Raw genomic sequence first — 25,646 nt, 5'->3', positions numbered from 1 at the left:
AGAAGTAGTATTCTGGCCAGGCGCGGTGGCTCATGCCTGTAATTTGAGCACTTTGGGAGGCCAAGGCAGGCAGATCACTTGCAGTCAGGAGTTCAAGACAGCCTGGCCAACATGGTGAAACTCAGTCTCTACTTAAAATACAAAAATTAGCCGGGTGTGGTGGCACGTGCCTGGTAATCCCAGCTACTCAGGAGGTTGAGGCAGAGAATCGCTGGAACCCGGGAGGCAGAGGTTGCAGTGAGCTGAGATTGAGCCACTGCACTCCAGCCTGGGTGACAGAGTGAGACTCTGTCTCAAAAAAAAAAAAAAAAAAAAAAACTCAGAGTCCATGCACTTTTCCTGCTGTACCATGCTCCCTAAGGGCAGAATAACTACACTGCACATGTGGCTGTAATATGAAGTCACTTCAAACTTTGACATAATTTCCTGACTGGAAGTTATGTAATTTAGCCATCTTTTCAATCTTTAGATTGGTTTAGCTAATTTTCTTTTATGATTCCTCAAATGAGTGGTCTTCCAGGGTTTCTCTTTTTAAGGAAGCAGAATCCTTTTTCCAAATGAAATCTTATGTGAAAACACTAAAATGTAAAGCAGGTCAAAGTTGAGCTGCTTTGGCTTAAGCAAGGTGGGAGAACTAAAGCTCTTCCTTACTCTCATGGCCAACTCTTGGGCACTTCCAAGGAATACTTTGAAAAATACTGGTTTAGGCCGGGCGCGGTGGCTCAAGCCTGTAATCCCAGCACTTTGGGAGGCCGAGATGGGCGGATCACGAGGTCAGGAGATCGAGACCATCCTGGCTAACACGGTGAAACCCCGTCTCTACTAAAAAATACAAAAAGCTAGCCGGGCGAGGTGGCGGGCGCCTGTAGTCCCAGCTACTCGGGAGGCTGAGGCAGGAGAATGGCGGGAACCCGGGAGGCAGAGCTTGCAGTGAGCCGAGATCTGGTCACTGCGCTCCAGCCTGGGCGACAGAACAAGACTCCGTCTCAAAAAAAAAAAAAAAAAAAAAAAAAAAAAAAAAAAAAAAAAAAAAAAGAAAAATACTGGTTTAAAACTGAAGACTCTGCTTTCTCCATCTCAGCTCTAACATTTGGCAGCTGTATAACCTTTGACAAAAAACAATGTTTCACTTTTTGAAACAATGTTTCACTTTCTCTCATCCTTTATAGGTTACAAATATTACATGTTAGAATAAATGTAAAACTCTCTATACATGGTTCACATCCAAAAGTTAGTCTCCTTCTTCTTTATCTACAGTGTTAATAGTTGTTGCCAATTCAAGAAAGCTCAATAAATATATTTGAAGATATTCTTGGCAGCAGAGAAGTGAACAAGTAAATGCTCCCGTAATTCAACTAAAATAAACGAACCTAATAAATCCTTCATTAAAAGTACCAGTGGTATTAGTAACTCCCTCTTAGTCCTTTTGGGCTGCTTTAACAAAATACCAAAAACCACCCAGGCACGGTGGCTCACACCTGTAATCCCAGCACTCTGGGAGGCTGAGGCGGGTGGATCACCTGAGGTCAGGAGTTCAAGACCAGCCTGACCAACATGGTGAAATCCCATCTCTACTAAAAATACAAAATTATCCCAGCGTGGTGGCGCGTGCCTGTAATCCCAGCTACTCAGGGGTCTGAGGCAGGAGAATAGCTTGAACCCGGGAGGTGGAGGTTGCAGCGAGCTGAGAGAGTACCATCACATTCTAGCCGGGGCAACAAGAACAAAACTCCGTCTTAAAACAAACAAACAAACAAACAAAACTGGGTAGCATTATAAACAACAGAAATTTGTTTTTTTGTTTTGATTTGTTTTGTTTTTTTGAGACAGAGTCTTGCTCCGTCACCCAGGCTGGAGTACAGTGGTATGATCTCGGCTCACTGCAACCTCCGCCTCTGCCTCCTGGGTTCAAGCAATTCTTCTGCCTCAGCCTCGCAAGTAGCTGGGACTACAAGTGTGCGACACCGCGCCCAGCTAATTTTTTGTATTTTTAGTAGAAATGGGGTTTCCCCATATTGGCCAGGCTGGTCTCAAACTCCAGACCTCGCGATCTGCCTGCCACGGCGTCCCAAGGTGCTGGGATTACAGGAATGAGCCACCGTGCCCAGCCAGAAATTTTTTTTCAAAGTTCTGGAACTGGAAAGTCCATTGCTGTCTGGTAAGGGCCCAGGGCCCAGTTCACAGACAGCGCCTTATTGCTGTGTTCTCACATGCTAGAAGAGGCAAGGGGGTTTCTCACGTCTCTTTTATAAGGGCTCTGTACTCATGACCCAATCATCTCCCAAAAGCCCCCCCCTTCTAATACCATCACTCTGTAGGTGAGGATTTCAATATATAAATTCCAAGTAGACATAAACATTTAGACCATAGCACCCTCCCAGCTTAGCCTCCCAGTCAGCCACTGACTCATGGACCTAAAACCACAATTTTGATAATAGAGAAAAAAGAGATCCCTTATGACACCCCTTAACATAGACATGATGTTTGAGATGGATAAGTTACTGTGGTACTGAGTATCTTAACTTTGGCATTTCCTGAGCTGAGCATTTCAACTGGCAACTTAATTCTAAGATTTAATGAGTGTTTTAATGTTCATATTCTACAACAAAATCTAATGTTCATTTGCCCATCTTCCAGGCTTCTATTTTTTCAGGCACCGCAAGCCAAAAAATACATCTATGTCATGTGCATCCTCACCTAAGAAATTTTAAGCTGGCTCTTGCCTAAACCAGTCATTAAGAATCCATTGCCATGATCTATTATTAATAACATGTTCCCATTTCTTCATGTATAACCAGAGACCAAAGCTATTTTTATAGGAAAGAGATTGTCGGTCCCAATCTAAGCCCAGCCAACTCTCAAATCACACACTCTATGGAAGCTGCAGATGTTGGCTTTGATCACTATGATTCAGGAAGAATCATAACAGTAGATCACATAGCTAAGAAAAGAGTCATTTAAGATAAGGAAGACATCCCTGAGTATTCAATATGGATGTGGAATCCAAAAAGATTTAGAATACTAATCTAGTATTTTACCAGGAACCTTGAGCAATTCACCTGCTTTCCCTTATTGCTTCGTGAAAAAAGTGAAAATATAGTCATGAAAATGCCAGAGATGTTGGTGTTTGCTGTTGTTTTGTACACAGAGATCTCCATGTGTTGCTGAGGCAGGTCTCGAACTCCTGGGCTCAAGAGATCCTCACGCCTCAGACTCCCAAAGTCCTGGGATTACAGGCATGACTCACTGTGCCCAGCCAGACATACTGCTTTGATTAACCATCAATTATGTCCCAGGGTTACCAGGGACCTCAGCAAGTCATCTCTGTCATCTCCCTCATTTCTAAACAAGCTCACACCTAAATGATCCCAGAAAGATAGTCTTTGGAGAAGATACTTCACAATATCCCTTGGTAACAACATTTCAGTATCTTGTAGTCAGGAAGTTCTTTCTAATGTGTAATCTACATCCTTTATGTTGCAATTAAAACACATTCCCTCTTGTCCTGTCCTCTATGGAAAGAGAACATCTGCTTAACACCACCTGAACAATATCCCTCCAAGAGATTATAAAATATAGGAAGCCCGTTTCAAATAGCTTCATGTAAATGCAACATGGCTTTATATGGGTCACCTTAGACAAAGAACATGATTAAGAGTCTTAAATTCCTAATTCCATCACTGACTTGCTCTGAAGATGATAGGAAGTTAAAACCATGCAGATGCTGTGCTTCAATTATCCCATCAGTAAAATGCAAATAATAAAACCAGAATGTTAGAACTCAGTTCTTCATACAGGAAAGAGATTCTGAGTCCCAATCTAAGCCCAGCCAAACTCAGAAATCACATACTCTGGAGAAGCTGCAGATGTTGGCTTTGATCTCTAACATGTCAGAAGATCATTAACAGTAATATTTCAATAATATATTACCATAGGACCTGCAATTCCATTCCTAGGTATATTCCTGAACTAACTGAAAATAAGCCCACACACGTGCATGTTCAAAGCAACACTATTCACAATAGCAGAAGGCAGAAACAGCCCAAATGTTCTTCAACGGATGAATGGATAAACAAATGTGATATATACACACAATGGAATATTATTCAGTCGTGAAAAGGTATGAAGTACTGACAAATACTCCAATGGAGATAAATAAACCTCCAAACACTATGCTAAGTCAAAGAAGTCAGACACAAAAGATCACATATTGTAGTATGACATTTATATGAAATATCCAGAATAGATCAATCCACAGAGACAGAATGCAGATTGGTGGTTATCGGGCTGGAGGAAGGGCAGAATGAGGATAAACTGCTTAACTGGTAAGGGGTTTTACTTTGGAGAGATGGTAATGTTTGAAACTAAACAGGTTTGAAATATCCAGAATAGATCAATCCACAGAGACAGAATGCAGATTGGTGGTTATCGGGCTGGAGGAAGGGCGGAATGAGGATAAACTGCTTAACTGCTAAGGGGTTTTACTTTGGAGAGATGGTAATGTTTGAAACTAAACAGGTTGCAGAACATTGTGAATGTACTTAAATGCCACTGAATTGTTCATTTTAAGATGGCTAATTTTATGTGAAGTGAATTTCAGCTCAGTAAGTCCTTATTCTAAAAAAAAAAAAAAAAAAAAAAAAAAAAAAAATGCAGCCAGGCAGGGTGGCTCATGCCTATAATCCCAGCACTTTGGGAGGCCGAGGCGGGCAGATCACCTGAGGTTGGGAGTTCGAGACCAGCCTGACCAATATGGAGAAACCCTGTCCTACCAAAAGTACAAAATTAGCCGAGCATCGTGGTGCATGCCTATAATCCCAGGTACTCAGGAGGCGGAGGCAGGAGAATCACTTCAACCCGGGAGGAGGAGGTTGCGGTGAGCCGAGATCGTGCCATTGCACTCCAGCCTGGGCAACAAGAGTGAAACTCTGGCTCAAAAACAAAACAAAACAAAAAATGCCAGAAGCTGAGTGTGGTGGTCTGTACCTGTAATCCAACTACTTGGGAGGCTGAAGGAGGAGGAAAGCTTGAGTTCAAGGTTACAGTGAACTATGATCACCACTGCCGTCTAGCCTGGAAGAAAGAGTGTCTCAAATAAATAAATAAAAGAATGCTAGAAGAATTAATAAGGACAATGTCCATATAAGCATTTCCCAGGAAAGTTACCATATAAAATTCCAGGTAGGGACGGACGTGGCGGCTCATGTCTGTAATCCTAGAACCTTAGGAAGCCAAGGTGGGTGGATCACCTGAGCTCAGGAATTCGAGACCAGCCGGGCCAACATGACGAAACCCTGTCTCTACTAAAAATACAAAAATTAGCCAGGTGTGGTGGTATGTGCCTGTAATCCCAGATAGTTGGGAGGCTGAGGCAAGAGAGTTGCTTGAACCCAGGAGGCAGAGGTTGCAGTAGGCCAAGATCACACCACTGCACTCCGGCCTGGGCAACAGAGCAAGACTCTGTTTTACAAAAAAAAAAAAAAGAAATATATATATATACACACACACATATATATGTAGGACTGTAGCCAAAATGTTTATTATTATCATATCAATATGGCTAATTAGACTCTGTGCAAAGTATATAAATCACAAACTATTAATAGAAAACAAAAGTATAGAACTTTGTCACAATTATACAATCACTATATGGAAATAAGAGCCAATAAACAAGTAAATGAATAAAGAGATTAACCAAGCACCTCAGCTAATTAGCTACAGCAACAATGACCACAGGAAAGCAATTCAAAAAAATAAGTAAATAAAAGAATGAACTTTAAAAGCCAATAATACCAAAATACTAAGACCCATTCAGTAGGGAAGTGAAAAAAGAAAGGCTAAACATAGCAAAGTTTAAAAGTACATAAAAAGGGCCAGGCATAGTGGCTCACGCCTGTAATCCCAGCACTTTGCGAGGCTGAGGCAGGAGGATCACTTGAGGTCAGGAGTTCGAGACCAGCCTGACCAACATGGAGAAACCCTGTCTCTAATAAAAATAAAAAATAAGCGGCGCATGGGGGTGCATGCCTATAATCCCAGCTACTCGGGAGGCTGAGGCAGGAGAATCGCTTGAACCCGGGAGGCAGAGGTTGCAGTGAGCTGAGATCACGCCACTGCACTCCAGCCTGGGCAACAAGAGCAAAACTCCATCTCAATAAATAAATAAATAAAGTAAGTAAGTAACATAAAAAATGGATAAACCCTTAAGGCCAACATAAAAAGGCCATGAGAATCATTACTCTCACCATTTTGCAAATATCTTCATGCCCTCACTCTTTTCTCTCTTAATATAACCTTCTGGGGCAAGATACCAAGCTAAGCAGCCAAGAATACAAAAAATGGAAAGGTACAGCTCCTATCTTCATGGATCTTACTGTTTTAGAGTATACTTCTTATGAGGAAACAGACATGTTTTGTTTCGAGATGGAGTCTTGTTCTGGGATCGCCCAGGCCAGTGCAGTGAGGGGATCTCAGCTCACCGCAACCTCCACCTCCTCAGTTCAAGTGATTATACTGCCTCAGCCTCCTGAGGAGCTGGGATTACAGGTGTGTACCTCCACGCCTGGCTAACTTTTGTATTTTTAGTAGAGACATGGTTTCACCATGTTGGCCAGGCTGGTCTTGAACTTCTGACCCCAGGTGATCCGCCTGCCTCGACCTCCCGAATTGCTGGGATTACAGGCATCAATCACCACACCCAGCCTACACATGTTAATAATCAAAATACACAGACCATCTCCACTTCGTCCCTTCCCACGCCTTAAACCCAATTCAATTGAGCTTCTGGCCCTGCTTTCCTCCAATATTGTTCTTGCTATAATCATCAATGATCTCTGTGTTGCTAAATCCAACAATGTACAGTGATTACTCCCTTCCTGAAATATGCTCTTATGTTGGTTTCTCTAATAACAAGCTCTTAGATTTTCTCTTGAATTCCTTGGAGCGTGGTCTTCTCCTCCTACTCTATACTTGTTCTCTAGGAGCTCTCATCCACTTCCCTTTGTTGTAAATATCATCTATATACTAATACCATCCAGATTTCTCTCCAGCGCCACTTTTGTGAATCAGCCTAGAGACTACGTACTTGATATCTACGCTTGTATGTTTTCACAGGCATCTAACACTTAGCATGACTAAAACTGAGATCTTCATTCCACTCCCCAACTCTAATCCAAATCTACTCCTCCTCCAATGTTTCCATCTCAGAAACACCACCTTCATCTACCCAGATGCTCAGGCCAAAAATCTGGAATTATACTTGACACCTTCCTCTTCCCACACATCCAATCCATTAAGTCTTGCCTGTCCTAATTCTAAAATATCTACTGAATCTTTCTACTTCTATCTCCACTGCCTACAGTCTAATCCAAACCATCATTGCCTTTTGCCTGGACCTCTGTAATACTTCCTAACCACACTTCCCCCATTTCTTCTCTTTCCAAATCACTCCCCACAATGTACCCACAGTAATGGGGTACTGCTGTTGTTATTGTTGTTTTGGAGACAGAGCCTTGCTCTGTCACCCAGCCTGGAGTGCAGTAGCATGGTTTTAAGCTCACTGCAGCCTCAACCTCCCCAGACCAGGTGATCCTCCCACCTTAGCCTCCCAAGTAGCTGGAAGCACAGGTGTGAGCCACCACACCCAGTTAATTTTTTTGAACTTTTTGTAGAGATGGGATCTCACCACGTCATCCATGCTGGCCTCAAACTCCTGAGCTCAAGCAATCCCCCCGCCTCAGCTTCCCAAAGTGCTGGGATTACAGGCATAAACCACCGTGCCCAGCCCCAGAGTAACGTTTTAAAATAATATATAAGGTCATGACACTCATGCTTAAAACCTTCAAAATCTTCTAATTATACTCAGGATAAAAATCCAAAAGCCGGCCAGGTATGGTAGCTCATGCCTGTAATCCCAGGACTTTGGGAGGCCAAAGCGGGTATATCACCTGAGGTCAGAAGTTCAAGACCAGCCAGGACAACATGGTGAAACCCTGTCTCTACTAAAAATGAAAAAATTTGACCAGGCGCGGTGGCTCTCCTGATCAAGAAGTCAGGAGATCGAGACCATCCTGGCCAACACATGAAACCCCGTCACTACTAAAAATACAAAAAATTAGCTGGGTGTAGTGGCAGACGCCTATAGTCCCAGCTGCTTGGGAGGCTGAGGCAGGAGAATGGCGTGAGCCCAGGAGGCGGAGCTTGCAGTAAGCCAAGATCGCGCCACTGCACTCCTGCCTGGGCGACAGTGAGAGATTCTGTCTCAAAAAATAAATAAATAAACAAATAATTTTAAAAATTACCCATGTGTGGTGGCACGTGACTGTAGTGCCAGCTACTCGAGAGGCTGACGCAGGAGAATCACTTGAACCCAGGAGGCGCAAACTGCACTGAGCCGAGACCACATTACCGCACTCCAGCATGGGTGACAGGGCAAGACTCCACCTCAAAAAAAAAAAATTCCAAAAGACTTGCTGCCTGTAATTTCACCACTATGGGAGGCCAAGATGGGAAAGGATCTCTTCAGTCCAGGAGTTTAAGATCAGCCTAGGCAACATAGTGAGGCTTTGTCTGTACAAATAATCAAAAATTACCTAGGCATGGTAGTGGGTGCCTCTAGTCCAAGCTACTTGGGAAGCTGAGGTGGGAGGATCCTTGAGCCTAGAAGGTCAAGACTACAGTGAGCTGTGATCACACCACTGCATGCTAGCCTGGGAAACAGAGACGCTGTCTCAATAAAAAAAAAAAAAAAAAAAAAAAAAAAAAATCCGAAAGCCTTGACATAGTTGTGCCTAAGTCTCTATCCTCATTCTATGCCTCTTTCCTCCATCCCCTACTGTTCACTGTATTCCAACCATATCAATCTTCTTCCAGTTTCTCAAATGTGTCAAGTTCCTTCCTATCTTGGGAATTTCATACATGTTAGTCCCTTCCCTTTCTATCCTTCTAGTCTCTGCTTAAATATCACTTCTTCAGAAAAATACTTCTCAAACCTCCAGTTTAATTCAGGTTCCCCTACTATAATCTCTTTTTATTTTTCTGGCATAGGTTTGCCACACATTGCAATTATATGTTTATTGGTGTAATTATTTGTTTACTGTTTCTCTTTCCTCTGGACTATAATCTCCATAAAGGCATGGACATCTATTTTTCCACTCTACTCTTAGTATATTGACCTAGTGTTTAGCTTAAAGTGTTTAGTAGTTGAGAATCAGTATAACTTAGAGGTTAAGGGCAGGGGAATGTGGAGCCAGGTTGTTTGGACTCGAATCCTGGTTCTGCCATTTGCTAGCTATGTATCTTGGGCAAATTGCTTAACTTCTCTGTGCCACAACTGCTACATCAATAAAATGAGAAGAATAAAAGTACTTATGTCATAAGGTTGTTAGTGAGAATGAAAAGAATCAACGCAAAGTGCTTACTACAGTACCTGGCACAAAGCATTCATAAGGACTGGTTCTGATTAGAACCAATATTTGATAGACAAACAAAAGTCTGAAAAAGTAAGACTTGAGACACAGAATCACAACCAAGAAATAGTTCTAAAAGGCTTCACAGGGATATGTCATAACTTTAAAAAAAAAAAAAAATCCATAGTACATAATACACAGCATTATGGTATCCTCACCGCCTACTGAAGGAGTACACATGCAACAAACATTTATCAAATGAATGACTGAAAAATACACACTCTGCTATAATCACTAGATAGAATTTTAAAAAAAAATTTTTGAGACAGGGTCTTGCCATGATGATGCCCAGGATGGAGTATAGTGGTGTGATCTTGGTTCACTGCAGGCTTGATCTAACAGGCTCAGGCAATCCTCCTGCCTCAGCCTCCCAAGTAGCTGGGACTACAGGCATGCACCACCATTTACAGCTAATTTTAAAAAACTGTTGCCAGGCGCAATGGCTCACATCTGTAATCCCACCACTTTAGGAGGCCAAGGTGAGTGCATAACCTGAGGTCAGGAGTTCAAGACCAGGATGGCCAACATGGTGAAACCCCATCTCTACTAAAAATACAAAATTATCTGGACATGGGCCCAGGTGCAGTGGCTCACGCCTGTAATCCCAGCACTATGAGAGGCCGAGGTGAGTGGATCATCTGAGGTCGGGAGTTCGAGACCAGCCTGACCAACGTGGAGAAACCCTGTCTCTACTAAAAATACAAAATTAGCTGGACGTGGTGGTGCATGCCTCTAATCCCAGCTACTGGGGAGGCTGAGGCAGGAGAATCGCTTGAACCTGGGAGGTGGAGGTTGCAGTGAGCTGAGATTGCACCATTGCACTCCAGCCTGGGCAACAAGAGCGAAACTCCGTCTCAAAAAAAAAAAAAAAAAGGTTATCTGGATGAGGTGATGGGCGCTTGTAAACCCAGCTACTCAGGAGGCTGAGGCAGGAGAATCACTTGAACATAGGAGGTAGAGGTTGCAGTGAACTGAGATCACACCACTCACTGCACTCCAGCCTGGGCGACAGAGCGAGACTCTTTCAAAAAAAAAAAAAAAAAAAAAGGCCGGGCGTGGTGGCTCATGCCTGTAATCTCAGCACTTTGAGAGGCCAAGGCGGGCGGATCACGAGGTCAGGAGATCGAGACCATCCTGGCCAACATGGGGAAACCCCGTCTCTACTAAAAATACAAAAAATTAGCCGGGCTTGGTGGCGGACGCCTGTAGTCCCAGCTGCTCAGGAGGCTGAGGCAGGAGAATGGCGTGAATCCGGGAGGTGGAGCTTGCAATGAGCCGAGATCGAGCCACTGCACTCCAGCCTGGGTGACAGAGCGAGACTCCGTCTCAAAAAAAAAAAAAAAAAAAAAAAGGCCGGGCGCGATGGCTTGCACCTGTAATCCCAGCACTTAGCACTTTGGGAGGCCGAGGCGGGCGGATCACAAGGTCAGCAGATCGACACCATCCTGGCTAACACGGTGAAAGCCTGTCTCTACTAAAAATACAAAAATTAGCCAGGTGTGATGGCATGCACCAGTAGTCCCAGCTACTCGAGAGGCTGAGGCAGGAGAATCGCTTGAACCCAGGAGGTGGAGGTTGCAATGAGCTAAGATCGCACCACTGCACTCTAGCCTGGGCGACAGATCAAGACTTCATCTCAAAAAAAAAAAAATATATATATATATATACACACACACACACACACACACACACACATATATATAAAATCCCAGCCTCCCAAACTCCTGGGATTACAGGTATAGTCCACCACACCAGGCATAAAGACCTTTATAATTAGAAAATAACAATGATTTTTTTTTTTTGAGATGGAGTTTCGCTCTTGTTGCCCAGGCTGGAGTGTGATGGCGCGATCTCAGCTCACTGCAACCTCTACCTCCCTGGTTCAAGCGATTCTCATGCCTCAGCCTCCCAAGTAGCTGGGATTACAGATATGCACCACCACACCCAGCTAATTTGTATTTTTAGTAGAGACGGGGTTTCTCCACGTTGGTCAGGCTGGTCTTGAACTCCCAACCTCAGATGATCCACTCACCTCGGCCTCCCAAAGTGCTGGGATTACAGGCATGAGCCACCGTGCCCGGCCGAAAATAATAATGATTTTTAAAGCTGGACGCAGTGGCTCACACCTGTAATTCCAGGACTTATGGAAGTTGAGGTGGGCAGATCACTTGAGGCCAGAGTTCAAGACAAGCCTGGCCAACATGGCAAAACCCTGTCTCCATTAAAAGAAATACAAAAATTAGTCAGGTGTGGTGGCACACACCTGTAATCCCAGTTACTCGGGAGGCTGAGGCACAAGGATCACTGGAACCCAGGAAGCAGAGTTTGCAGTGAGCCAAGATTGTGCCACTGCACCAGAGCAAGATTGTCTCAAAAAAATAATAATAAAATAATTTTTGAATTAAAAATAAAGATTCAACTTTTTACTTTGTTTTCCTAGCTAGGATTTGAACCTATATCCTTTTACTTTAATTTGAAGGGTACTGAGGGGAAAGAGGGACAAATATGCTGTTTTAACTTCCTCTTCCCTATTAAAGTTTTACCAAAGCATCTAAACTTCAATCTAAGAATCACTATCATGTGTTCTTTTGGAAAACTTTATTTTGTTTTAATAATAACATTGTTACTAACAACTGGCATATACAGCACCTAGCACTGTTCTAAATGCTTTATACATATTAACTAATTTAGTTCTTACAACAACTGTAACAACATTTTACAGATGAGGAGAGACACACAGAGACTAAGTAACTTCCCCAAGTTGTACAGCTAGTAAGTAGGGGTGCTGAAATTTGAACCAGGCTGCTTGACTCCAGGAGTCAGTGCAACTATGCTGCTATTCAAAAGTCTGGGGAGAGAAATTTTTCTGTCCTGTTTTCAGTGGTCACCTAGAATAAAATATTCCAATTTTCTCTGCAAGTCAAATGTGCTTATTAATCCTCTCCAACTCAGCAAAATTTCAGATGCTTCATTACACTATAGGTATATATGCCTATGATCTATTCTGGAGAGCAGAAATAAGTGATGAAATCATGAAGTGTGAAATTTGTTTCAGCTCATTTTACAGAAACACAACTTCAGGCCAGGCACAGTGGCTCACGCCTGTAATCCCAACATGTTGGGAGGCTGAGGCGGGCAGATCACCTGAAGACATGAGTTCGAGACCAGCCTGGCTAACATGGTGAAACCCCATCTCGACTCAAAATACAAAAATTAGCCGGACACCGTGGAACACACCTGTAGTCCCAGTTACTCGGGAGGCTGAGGCACGAGAATCACTTGAACCCGGGAGGTGGAGGCTGCAGTGAACCAAGATTACACCACTGCACTCCAGCCTGGGCCACAGAGTGAGACCCTGCCACAAAAAAAAAAGTAAAAAATTAAACTCATTAGTCAAGCATGCTAATATTTAAGTCATAGTTATCCTTGACTATGTAAAACCCAATGTTATCATACATTAAATACCAGACAAATATTACATGTAGCAATTTTTTTTTTTTTTTTTTTTTTGAGACAGAGTCTCGCTCTGTCACCCAGGCTGGAGTGCAGTGGCCGGATCTCAGCTCACTGCAAGCTCCGCCTCCCGGGTTCACGCCATTCTCCTGCCTCAGCCTCCTGAGTAGCTGGGACTATAGGCGCCCGCCACCTCGCCCGGCTAGTTTTTTGTATTTTTTAGTAGAGACGGGGTTTCACCGTGTTAGCCAGGATGGTCTCGATCTCCTGACCTCGTGATCCGCCCGTCTCAGCCTCCCAAAGTGCTGGGATTACAGGCGTGAGCCACCGCGCCCGGCCACATGTAGCAATCTTAAGTGACGGCTTAAATGGCAGCAGGGAAACTTAAATTTACACAATCATGATTTATGATTCCAACTTTTCAAGGGGATTAAGGATGCTATGACTGAAGGCTCCAATCCCTGTAAATACCCAGGGCCCACCTCACTTCTTCTTCCCCCGTCAGCCCTTGTTTATTTCCTTCAGAATACTTGTTTCAGTCTAAATTTCAACATTTACCAAATACCTATGTTTTCCACTGGAATAAACTCCATAAGGATAAGAACACCTATGTCCACCATTGTATCCCAACATCTAATGAGTCTTCAATAAATATTTGCTAGATGAACAAATGTCTGCAAAGGTAAGGGTTGATACACACAGTCACAATCAAGAAATAGCTCCACAAGGTCTGATGGGAATATTTCTGACCTCAGAAACAAACAGTACCCAGCCTGGATGACACACCGAGACTCCGTCTCAAAAAAATAAATAAATAAAATAAAATAAAATAAAGAAATAAACACAGTACCAAAACAACACACAATGAAGAAAGAAAAAAAATTTGGGTAGAGAAGTGAAGATTATTAACCCTAAGAACAGAGGAAGAGACAGAAAATAAGTTAGAAAAGAAAAGGAAGGAGGCCGGGTGCTGTGGCTCATGCATGTAATCATAGCACATTGAGAGGCCAAGTTGGGTGGATCACTTGAGGTCAGGGGTTCAAGACCAGCCTGGCCAACATGGTGAAACCAGGTCTCCACTAAAAATGCAAAATTAGCTGGGCGTGGTGGCACGTGTCTGCAATCCCAGCTACTCGGGAAGCTGAGGAGGGAGAATCACTTGAACCTGGGAGGCTGAGGTTGCAACGAGCCAAGATAGCGCTGCTGCACTCCAGGAGGCTGGGTGACAGAGCGAGACTCCATCTCAAAAAAAAAAAAAAAAAAAAAAAAAAAAAAAAAAGTAGCAAGTTGCCCAAGAACTTAAATAACATCTGTTCATTGTTGTTGTAAAACAGCATAGAAGTTAACACTTGAAGAGTACTTTATCCTTTTAAAGCATTTTCACATACTTTTCCTCAATGTAATCAACGTAAGTATTATGATGGGCCGGCACGGTGGCTCACACCTGTATTCCCAGCACTTAGGGAGGCCAAGGCAGGTGGATCACCTGAGGTCAGGAGTTTGAAACCAGCCTGATTAACGTGGTGAAAACCCATCTCTACTAAAAAAAAAAAATACAAAAATTAGCCGGGCACATGCCTGTAGTCCGAGCTACTAGGGAGGCTGAGGCAGGAGAATCGCTTGAACCCAGGAGACGGAGGATGCAGTGAGCCGAGATTGCACCATTGCACACCAGACTGGGCAACAAGAGTGAAACTCCATCTCAAAAAAAAAAAAAAAAGGATTATGATGGATGTTTTACTTTTCCATTCTTTAAATACAGACTCAGGCCGGGCGCGGTGGCTCAAGCCTGTAATCCCAGCGCTTTGGGAGGCCGAGACGGGCGGATCACGAGGTCAGGAGATCGAGACCATCCTGGCTAACACGGTGAAACCCCATCTCTACTAAAAAATACAAAAAACTAGCCGGGCGAGGTGGCGGGCGCCTGTAGTCCCAGCTACTCAGGAGGCTGAGGCAGGAGAATGGCGTAAACCCAGGAGGTGGAGCTTGCAGTGAGCTGAGATCCGGCCACTGCACCCCAGCCTGGGCGACAGAGCAAGACTCCGTCTCAAAAAAAAAAAAAAAAAAAATACAGACTCAGAAAAGCATTCAAAGCCTTTGATTTGAATCTCAGCTCTACTATACCTACTGTGTGATCTTGGTTAAATTATTTATTGTCACTGAGCTTCAGCAAAAAAAAATGGAAAAAACAGTATCTCTATAAGGAAATTAACATCTACTATAAAGGACTCTTACAAGTATTAAATGAAATAACACATGTAAAGAACATGACACAGTAAATGCTCAATAAAGGACACTAACCTTCCCTACAGCCTCCTTAAATAATTTATACAAGACTTCTCAGTAGTAAACCTAGGGCTTAAACCCAGATCTCCTAATTACTTAATCTATTTTCTCCTTACATTACATTGGCAGGCTGCCACATAGTACTGGACACATAAATACATTCTGACAATAAATAATCACAAAATTTTTATCCATCAGTAACTAATTTTAGCTGTGCAAAAACAAAAAAAAAATTGATCATATTAACCTGGGGGAGCTAGAAAAGATAAAATATAAATGACCCCAAACCACAGGACAGGCTGTACCAGAACACTTCTGTACAAACAGAAATTAAGACACTGAAAGCTCTCTCTGAGTTTATGAGGAACAATTGGAGAATGAAACAAGAATGACTGTGATTAAAGGAACTTAAGTTTTTTGGAGATAAACCAAACCACTGGGCAAAAAAATGTGGATTCCACTCCAAAATAACTCTATCAAGGCTGAGGCATACCTTGGAAAAAGACACCTTACTGTGCTAACAACGAAACATTTTCTCTTATTCCTTTAAGAGTGAGATAAATTGGAAGAGTGAGAGAAACTGTCAACTTAAACAGACAACATTCACCAATATGCTTGAGGACCATAATGTTTGGATTCGATATTAACAAGCACCCTAAAGTTACATGATCAAAACAAAAGTTTTATAAGTATCCTAACACATATTGAAAATATTGTGAAAATTATACAGTATAAAAATATATGGCCAGGCACGGTGGCTCATGCCTCTAATCTGAGCAGTTTCGGAGGCCAAGGTGGGCGGATCACAAGGTCAGGAGATCGAGATCATCCTGGCCAACATGGTGAAACCCCATTTCTACTAAAATACAAAAAATTAGCTGGGCATGGTGGTGCACACCTGTAGTCCCAGCTACTCGGGAGGCTGAGGCACAGGAATCTCTTGAACCCAGGAGGCAGAGGTTGCAGTGAGCCGAGATTGCGCCACTGCCTCCAGCCTGGTGACAGAGCAAGACTCCGTCTCAAAAAAATAAATTTAAAAAAATGTAAGCCAAGTGCATGCACCTGTAGTTCCAGCTATTGGGGAGGGCTACTTGAGCCCAGGAGTTTGAGTCCAGCCTGAGCAACATAGGGAGACCTCATCTCTCAAAAAAAAAAAAAAAAAAGTAAATTACTACTTTATTAATAAAAATAATTGTTTTTTAACGACATACATAACTAATATTTTTCAAGCAATGTACATAACTCTGTTCCAGGTCAAGTTCTAGAAGTTCAAATCTTCAATCATCTCCAAGAACTTTCTTACTAAAAGACAGAATTCATTTACATTCTGAACCTGTTCAGTTTTTAAAGGAAATGTCAAAAGAGAACCCAATCTAACATTGACAGAACAATGCAAGATTTAACCAAGTAAGTTAAAAGCTGAGTGAAAACACAAAAAATTAGCCGGGCATCGTGGCCTGCGCCTGTAATCCCAGCTACACGGGAGGCTGAGGCAGGAGAATTGCTTGAATACGGGAAGTGGAGGTTGCAGTGAGTTCCACTGCACTCCAACCTGGGCGACAGAGCAAGACTCCATCTCAAAAAAAAAAAAAAAAGAAAAAGAAAAAAGAAAAAGAAAAAAAGCTGAGTGAACTTCTATCACAAAGCATGGGATAAGTTGATTAAGTTGATAAGCTCTATCCCTGTAACCTCCCATCAACACCACCAAATTTCTTGGCCTCAATTCACCTTAAGCCTCTGCCAATTATTTCCTGCAGAAACATAATAAAATATTCCTAAGATTGCTTCAAGACACTCACAGCAATTTCCATTTGTTATTTAGCATTCATTAGGAGTCAATGAGATATTCTTTATAACTCTAAATTCTACACAGAACTTATCAATTCCCAGTGGACAATGTTGCTTTCTTCTCTACATTCTTTTATCTGATATACATTCTCTTCTACCATAAAAACTTTTTCAAAAATGCACATTCTTAGCTTATCCCCAATCTAGATTCTCCATAAAGATAGTCTGGTGGCTCTTCATTAATCCCTTTCTGGGAGCACTGAGGTCTTGTAACTAGGAAATTGCTCATGATTAAGGGCCATTCATTTAAATCTTGCTGACCTCACACAAAAAATTAAAGGAACAGTAATCTTTCCAAAACTTATACAAGAATACTAAAATAGTGGGAGAATGTAGCCTTGTACAGTCTCCACTCAAGGACTAGGAACTGAATCTCTATACCCTTAAAACCACTCTCTTGGCCGGGCGCGGTGGCTCATGCCTGTAATCCCAGCACTTTGGGAGGCCAAAGCAGGTGGATCACGAGGTCAGGGGTTCAAGACCAGCCTGGCCAAGATGGTGAAACCCCATCTCTACTAAAAATACAAAAAATTAGCCAGGTGTGGTGGTGGTGCCTGTAATCCCAGCTACTCGGGATGCTGAGGCAGAGAACTGCTTGAACCTGGGAGGCGGAGGAGGTCGTAGTGAGCTGAGATAGCACCACTGCACTCCAGCCCGGGGGGCAAAGCAAGACTCTGTCTCAAAACAAACAAACAAACAAACAAACAAAAAACACCCTCCTACTGATTCTACATACTTTGGAAACTTATCCAACCCAGAATGACCTCAAGACTGATTTTTTTTTTTTTTTTTTTTTTTTGATACAGAGTTTGGCTCTTGTTGCCCAGGCTGGAGTGCAATGATGTGATCTCGCTCATGGCAACTTCTGCCTCCTGGATTCAAGTGATTCTCCTGCCTTACCCTCCCGAGTAGCTGGGATTACAGGCATGCACCACCACGCCCGGCTAATTTTGTATTTTTAGGTTTCTCCACATTGGTCAGGCTGGTCTCGAACTCCCAACCTCAGGTGATCCACCCGCCTTGCCCTCCCAAAATGCTGGGATTACAGGTGTGAGCCACTGCACCCGGCAGGCTGATATTTTTTTTTCCCCAACAAAGAAGTGACACAAATTAGGATCATGACACTGAATCCGATGAAAATGAGAGACTTAGTCCCCAACCTTTCCAAGTTGGGAAGGAAAAGAGAACCACAAAGGAGTTTCATTTAAATATCTCAATATTTGAATGATTTCTACATACAGCCTTTTTTAGCTTTTGTATGTGCAGTGACCAAACTAGTAATCAAATATAACAAAACTGGGCGGGCGCGGTGGCTCATGCCTGTAATTCCAGCACTTTGAGAGGCCGAGGTGAGCGAATCACTTGAGCCCAGGAGTTCAAGACCAGCCTGGCCAACGTGATGAAACCCCACTTTACTACAAATACAAAAATTAGCCGAGTGTGGTGGCGCGCGCCTGTAGTTCCAGCTAGTCAGGAGACAGAGGCAGGGGAATCGCTTGAACCCGGGAGGCAGAGGTTGCAGTAAGTCAAGATTGCGCCACTGCACTCCAGTTTGGGCGACAGAGCGAGACTGTCTTAAAAAAAAAAAAAAAAAAAAGAGAGAGAGAGAGAGAGAGACTCCTTGGGTTTCCTTTGGATACTCCCCAGAAAGCAGACCCTCATACAGGACAAGCGTTTGCCTTCAAAGTCTTGACCATCCTCTACTAGACTAACCACAAACACCATAGTTGTTAAGATTTCCAAAGAGGCTGGGGAGAAGGAGGATAAACCAACCAGGAAACAATGTAGACCACAAGGTTATCAGGAAACAAAGTAGGCAACAAGGTTATCAAGAAACAAAAAGAAACTGTCATTGCTACACTAGCTAAAATGATACAGACTTTGAAAAGCTAAACAGCCAAGAAACCACATGGTTCCTTTACTTCTGAAGCCTCTAGTGACAGGATTTGTATTCCTAACAGTCTATATTCCTAGGAAAAGAGGGATCACAGGCGATCAAACAACAACTCACTGTTTTCATAACTTGACTGGTAACTGGGGGAAAGGGAACTGGTAAATGACAAAAAGTGACTTACAGTGCATTTAATGATCTGTTGGGGATATGGGGGGAAGTCACGTCCCAGACATCAGCCTCAGTTTCCCCACCCAAAAAAGGCGAGAACATGACACTTCGCTCCGAGGAGCCAGAGGACCTTGTTCCATACGCCTCCACCTACTCAAAGGTCCCTTCAAACGCTGGACTCAGTAGGGGTCCCCAGTTCAACTGAGGCATGACACCCGGAGACTTCGGGGTGGGGGGAAAGGATAAAGGAAGGAAGGTCAAAGTGCGCAAAGCTCTGTCGGTTCCTGGAAAGCCATTTTCCCCACACACTGGGGGTGCCCTAGACCCAACATCTCCTCCCAAAAGAACCACACCGGGAAGCCCCAGCATCTCTCCCTCCTTCCGGCTTCTCCCTCGGTTCCGGGCTGCCCCTCCGGCCGCGCCCCTCAACGCAGTCCGGTAGCCCCTCCTCTGGCAGTGTCACGGCGGCGGCCGGCCCGCCTGCCCACCCGCCGGCGCCAAGGTCTTCTCAACCCCGCGGCGGAAGGATGCCGGGCTGGGCCTCCCAGGCTCCTCCTGGGCCTACCTGCAAGACAGACGGGAGCTCGGTTTGCAGTCCAGCGGACAAGCTGAGCCACAGGGAAAAAGAAGGAGGAGGCACGAATAAAGCAAAGGGTCCGTTCTACCGACCGGCAGGAGAAGGCGGCTTGAGCGCGGGGCCTCGCGGATAACTCAGTCCTCAACCCGGCGCCGCCGCCGCTCAGGAGACATCAAGCAAGAAGACGGCGCAAAAGATCACCGAATACAAGAACGCCCCAGACATCAAAGGAGGAACGCCCAAGCAATCGTTCAAGGAACCGCAGCCGAGCGCCGAAAAGTAGCTCAACTCCTACTCAAGGTCCGGCTCCTGTCCGAGGCATAAATAAACAAACCCAGATCATAAGCCACAGGGTAAAAAAGAGCCTGCGCTTCTGCCATTTTCTGTGGGTCGCCGGCAGTTAAGGTTGTTTAGAGAACTGTAGTTTCTCGTGAATGTGTTGAAGATCAAATCATAGCGCAATAACACTTGTTGTCTATAGCCCCGCGACTGTTTTATGGACTCCCAACACTCTTTATCCCAATTGAGCAAATTACTTAACCTCATTTGACCTTTGGTTTCCTAACAGAACAGTGAGGGGAATTAAAAATCGTAGAGAAAGAAAACGAGAGAGAATTCAGGCTGAGGAACAAAATGAACAGTCTACGTAAAAGCTCCAGTGTAGCCCCCACAAAGCATGACCAAAAGAAGCTGGGAAAACCCAGAATTTTGTAGCCTGACCATAAGGCGGGGGTGGGGGGGAAAAGTACACGGATTGCTTTTCTCTTTTATTTTCTTCCAAAGGCCTAGAGCCACAGGTGTGCTTCTTACATAATAAGCAAAAGTCTCTTTGGGTTCAGAACCTGATAAAGTGTTGACATTTTCATCATTACAACAATGGCTTTTTCCTGTAGTCTCTTAGTTGATAAATGAATATGCTCAGCACAAATATGAATTAATATGTACATCCTAGGTATGATTCAATAAATCACAAAGATCACTGCAAGTATGGTTACCAAGTGTGAGCAATCATAGTCTACCTTACATCCTCCTAGGGAGGTTTACACCCTTCCCCACTACTTAGGAAGGGTGTAAAAAGGAAACAAGATAGTCCCAGTTTGGTCGGACGCAGCGGCTCTCGTTCATAATTCGAGCACTTTAGGAGACCAGGCTGGTGGATTGCTTTGAGCCCAGGAGTTCAAGACCAGCCTGGGCAACATGGTGAGACTCCAGCCTCTACGAAAAAAAAAAAAATACAAAAAGTTAGCCGGGCCTGGTGGCTCCCGCCTGTAGGCCCAGCTGCTCAGGAAGCTAAGATGAAAGGATATCCTGAGCCCCGGAGGTGGAGGCTGCAATGAACCATGATCATACCATTGCCTGATCTATGGAACAAGACCCTGCCTAAAAAAAATTTTTAAAGGCCGGACACAGTGACTCACGCCTGTAATCCCAGCACTTTGGGAGGCCGAGGCAGGTTGATCACGAGGTCAGGAGTTTGAGACCAGCCTGGTCAAGATGCTGAAACCCCGTGTCTACTAAAAATACAAAAATTAGCCAGGCGTGGTGGTGGGCGCCTGTAATCCCAGCTATTCGGGAGGCTGGGGCAGCAGAATCGCTTGAACCCGGGAGGTGGATGTTGCAGTCAGCAGAGATCGTGCCACTGCACTCCAGCCTGGGTGACAGAGCAAGACTCCGTCTCAAAAAAAAAAAAAAAAAAAAAAAAAAAAAGTTCCAGCTTTTAAAGACTTTAAAATCAAAGAGCACATCCTTACAGTATGAGCCTTTTTAAAATAATGTATTGCCACTTTACAAAAATCTCCTCTAAGTCTTTGAAAATACTGGCCAGGCCGGGCGCAGTGGCTCATGCCTTTAATCCCAGCACTTTGGGAGGCCGAGGTGGGCAGATCATTAGGTCAGGAGATTGAGACCATCCTGGCTAACACAGTGAAACCCCGTCTCTACTAAAAATACAAAAAATTAGCCGGGCGTGGTGGTGGGCGCACGTCGTCCCAGCTACTTGGGAGGCTGAGGCGGCAGAACTGCCCGAATCTGGCAGGCGGAGGCTGCAGTGAGCCAAGATCGCGCCACTGAACTCCAGTCTGGCGACAGAGCGAGACTCCGTCTCAAATAAAATTTTTTTTTTTTTAAAAAAGGAAACTTCCTTCTTGGAGAGGCTTGTGGGGCATAGCTATAGCCCTCATTCAAATTTGACTCAGATAACTAAATTTCTGTTTGTTTTTTGTTTTTGTTTTTGTTTTTTTTGAGACAGAGTCTCGCTCTGTCGCCCAGGCTGGGGTGCAGTGGCCGGATCTCAGCTCACTGCAAGCTCCGCCTCCCGGGTTCACGCAGTTCTCCTGCCTCAGCCTCCCGAGTAGCTGGGACTACAGGCAACCGCCACCACGCCCGGCTAATTTTTTTGCATTTTTAATAGAGACTAGTTTCACCGTGTTAGCCAGGATGGTTTAGATCTCCTGACCTCGTTATCCGCCCGCCTCGATCTCCCAAAGTGCTGGGATTACAGGCTTGAGCCATCCTGCCCGGCCAACTACATTGTTTCGAAACCTTGATTGCAGTGAAAAAACCTAAAGAAACTAATTTCACTGCTCTAAGACATTTTCCGTTTTTCAAAAGCTGGAGACTTTTGAGTAAAACACCTGAAAGTTCAGCAAAGATTTATCTAAAATCATCTGAAAATGGCGATATTTGCAAAGCTGAGTCTAGACTGCTTTGTGAGACCATGGAAAGCGTGGCTTATTCTATGGGCAGAGTTGCACCTCTACAGATAAATTTCCTTCAGAGAACTGTTCTTTTTAAATATGTATGTGTGTGTGTGTGTGTGTGTATATATATATGGATTTAAGCTTCAGTTTGACAGCAAACTACTGCATGTTCTTATGGAAATATTTATTTGGATTGAAGATGGATCACAAGGGATCAGGAGTTGAAACCATCAACCTTGCGGGAATCTCCTCACACTAGAGGAAAAACTGTAAAAATGAAACAAGGCCAGCAGAAGTGAAGATCATCCTGGGCTGTACCCCTGATGTTCCTCGTATTGGTGTTAAGACTCAAGAACTTATGGTGTTGACTGTTGATCACTGAATTCTGGCAGGACTCTCCTCATGGATCCACTCCCCGGAGGTAGGACGGTGCTTCCCTGAAGTAGGATAACCAGTCTTAGCTTTGCCCAGGACTGAGGGGTTTCCCAGAACATGGGACTTTGAGTGTTAAAACTGTGACAGCCATGGGCAATCTGGGACAGTTCACTTTTAAGCATGGACCTTGCCCCTGTCAATCACATGGAAAAAACTTCGGAAAGACTAAACCAACAAGAGGCCAGGTGTGGCAGCTCACATCTGTACTCTCAGCACTTTGGAAGTCCAAGGTGGGAGGATAGGTTAAGTCTAGGAGTTTGAGATCAGCCTGGGGAACATAGTGAGACTGTGTCTCTAAAAAACAATTTTTTTTTTTTTTAAATTAGCAGGGAGTGGTGGCATACACTGGCAGTCCCAGATGCTCAGGAGGCTGGGGCAGGAGGATCACTTGAGCCCAGGAGGTCGAGTCTGCAGTGTGTCATGATCACACCACTGTACTCCAGTCTGGGCAACAGAGACAGTGAAACCCTGCCTCACAAAAAAAAAAAAAAAAAAAAAAAAAAAAAAAAAAAAAAAAAGGATGAGGATGGGGCACACTTGCCTAGGAGACTTGCCTGGAATGAAGGGTGAAGGAGGGAGGGGAGAAAAGAGGGAATTGGAGACTGTTCCTTATCTTGGCTCTGGGTTCTGAGAAACATGCCTCTACCACACACTTGGTGGTAGATATCAGGCTTGAACCTAGTGTGAGATAGTTCTGTAATAGTACTGTGAGTCATCTTATTAGGAAGTGCAGGAAGACCAGTCAGGCCTTGAACAGCCGAAATGCTAAGTCAGTTGTCAATTCTGCCATTGCAATTCTGTTCTGTTCTTTTCTAGCCTGTTCTTTTTGTGCTGTGGGGTAATGTATACATTTGATGATGGAATGGTAAAGATAGAAGTAGTATAGTTATGTAGGAGCAGCGTAGGGAAGGAGAGAGACCCCAGAACAGCAGGGAACTGCTAGCTGTAGAATGATAGAAGGCTCTCCCTTCTTTGGAATTATTTCTATAAGATAAATCTCCGGTGATGAAATTTATCAATAGATCAAAATGTATGAATATTTTAAGGCTCTAGAATGACAAATAAGTCAGCCCATCTATAAAAGGCAGCATAAAGATTAGAGAAAGTTAACACGTCAACAGAATAACAGATCCTTAACATTTTGCCGGGCAAACAGGGAGGCCCCTTTTTGAAATTTGCTAATTTATGATTTCAAAGTCTAATCTCCTTTCTCCTGTTCAGTATCCAGAGATCTAATTTCTTCTACTTTACAATCACAAGAGGCCTTCAGTTGTAGTCATTTTTTTTTTTTTTTTGGAGTTTTGCTCTTGTTGCTGGAGTTGCAATGGCACGATCTCAGCTCACTGCAATCTCTTCCTACCAGGTTTAAGCGATTCTCCTGCCTCAGCCTCCCTAGTACTGGGATGACAGGTGCCCGCCACCACGCCCAGCTAATTTTTGTATTTTTAGTAGAGACAGGTTTCACCATATTGGCCAGGACGGTCTTGATCTCCTGACCTTGTGATCCGCCCGCCTCGGCCTCCCAAAGTGCTGGGATTACAGGCGTGAGTCACCGTGCCCAGTCTGTAGTCATGTTTACAAAAAAAAGTTTAGGCTGGGCACTATACTTTATGCCTATGATCGCTATAATCTCAGAGCATTTTTTTTTTTTTTTTTTTTGAGACGGAGTCTCACGCTGTTGCCCAGGCTGGAGTGCAGTGGCGCGATCTCGGCTCACTGCAAGCTCCGCCTCCTCGGTTCACGCCATTCTCCTGCCTCAGCCTCCTGAGTAGCTAGGACTACAGGCGCCCGCCACCGCGCCCGGCTAATTTTTTGTATTTTTAGTAGAGACAGGGTTTCACTGTGGTCTCGATCTCCTGACCTTGTGATCCGCCCGCCTCGGCCTCCCAAAGTGCTGGGATTACAGGCTTGAGCCACCGCGCCCGGCCTAATCTCAGAGCATTTCAAGAGGCCAAGGCAGGAGGATTGCTTGAGGCCAGGAATTTAAGAGCAGCCTGAGCAACATAGTCAGACCCTGTCTGTACCCCCAAAAAAAAAATTAGCCAGGCATGGTAGTGCACACTTCTAGTCCTAGCTACTTGGAAGGCTGAGGTGGGAGGATCACTTGAGACCAAGAGTTCAAGGCTCCAATAAGCTACAATCACACCACTGCACTCCAGCCTGGGTGACAGACTGAGATCCTGTCTCTACAAAAGTTAATTAAAAAAAAATTCAGGGCCGGGCGCGGTGGCTCAAGCCTGTAATCCCAGCACTTTGGGAGGCCAAGACGGGCGGATCACGAGGTCAGGAGATCGAGACCATCCTGGCTAACACGGTGAAACCCCATTTCTACTAAAAAAATACAAAAAACTAGCCAGGCGAGGTGGCGGGTGCCTGTAGTCCCAGCTACTCGGGAGGCTGAGGCAGGAGAATGGCGTGAACCCGGGTGGCGGAGCTTGCAGTGAGCTGAGATCCGGCCACTGCACTCCAGCCTGGGCGACAGAGCGAGACTCCGTCTCAAAAAAACAAAAAAAAATTCAAGGCCAGGCGTGGTGGCTCACACCTGTAATCCCAGCACTTTGAGAGGCTGGGGTGGGCAGATTACAAGGTTAGGAGATCAAGACCATCCTGGCCAACATGGTGAAACTCTGTCTCTACTAAAAATACAAAAATTAGCTGGACATGGTGGCACATGCCTGTAATCCCAGCTACCCAGGACGCTGAGGCAGGAGAATGGCTTGAACCAGGGAGGTGGAGGTTGCACTGAGCCGAGATCGTGCCACTGCACTCCAGCCTGGGCGACAGAGTGAGACTCCGTCTCAAAGAAAAAGAAAAAGAAA

At 44.3% G+C, this 25,646-nt stretch overlaps 1 protein-coding gene across 9 annotated transcripts in view; it reads right to left on the bottom strand.

Annotated features, from left to right (window-relative positions):
* AMBRA1 (autophagy and beclin 1 regulator 1) overlaps positions 1-25,646 on the bottom strand; it is a 218,057-nt gene that overhangs the window by 181,055 nt on the left and 11,356 nt on the right. Inside the window, exons 1-2 of one of the 9 annotated variants that reach the window (XM_050757526.1) lie at positions 19,682-19,957; positions 12,705-12,822 (exon numbers count right to left, since the gene is read on the bottom strand). The exons of 1 other annotated variant lie outside the window; for it this stretch is intronic. The gene's annotated coding sequence lies outside the window, so the exon portion shown is untranslated. Of the gene's footprint in view, positions 1-12,704; positions 12,823-19,681; positions 19,968-25,646 lie in introns of those variants that run through there. 7 more of the 9 variants (XM_050757529.1, XM_050757530.1, XM_050757525.1 and 4 more) reach the window with 7 other exon arrangements.

The sequence above is a fragment of the Macaca thibetana genome, chromosome 14, assembly GCF_024542745.1.
Source record: "Macaca thibetana thibetana isolate TM-01 chromosome 14, ASM2454274v1, whole genome shotgun sequence".
Taxonomy (NCBI): Eukaryota; Metazoa; Chordata; class Mammalia; order Primates; family Cercopithecidae; genus Macaca; species Macaca thibetana.
The sequence above is the reverse complement of the archived record's forward strand: the minus strand, read 5'-3'. Positions and strand labels throughout refer to the sequence as shown.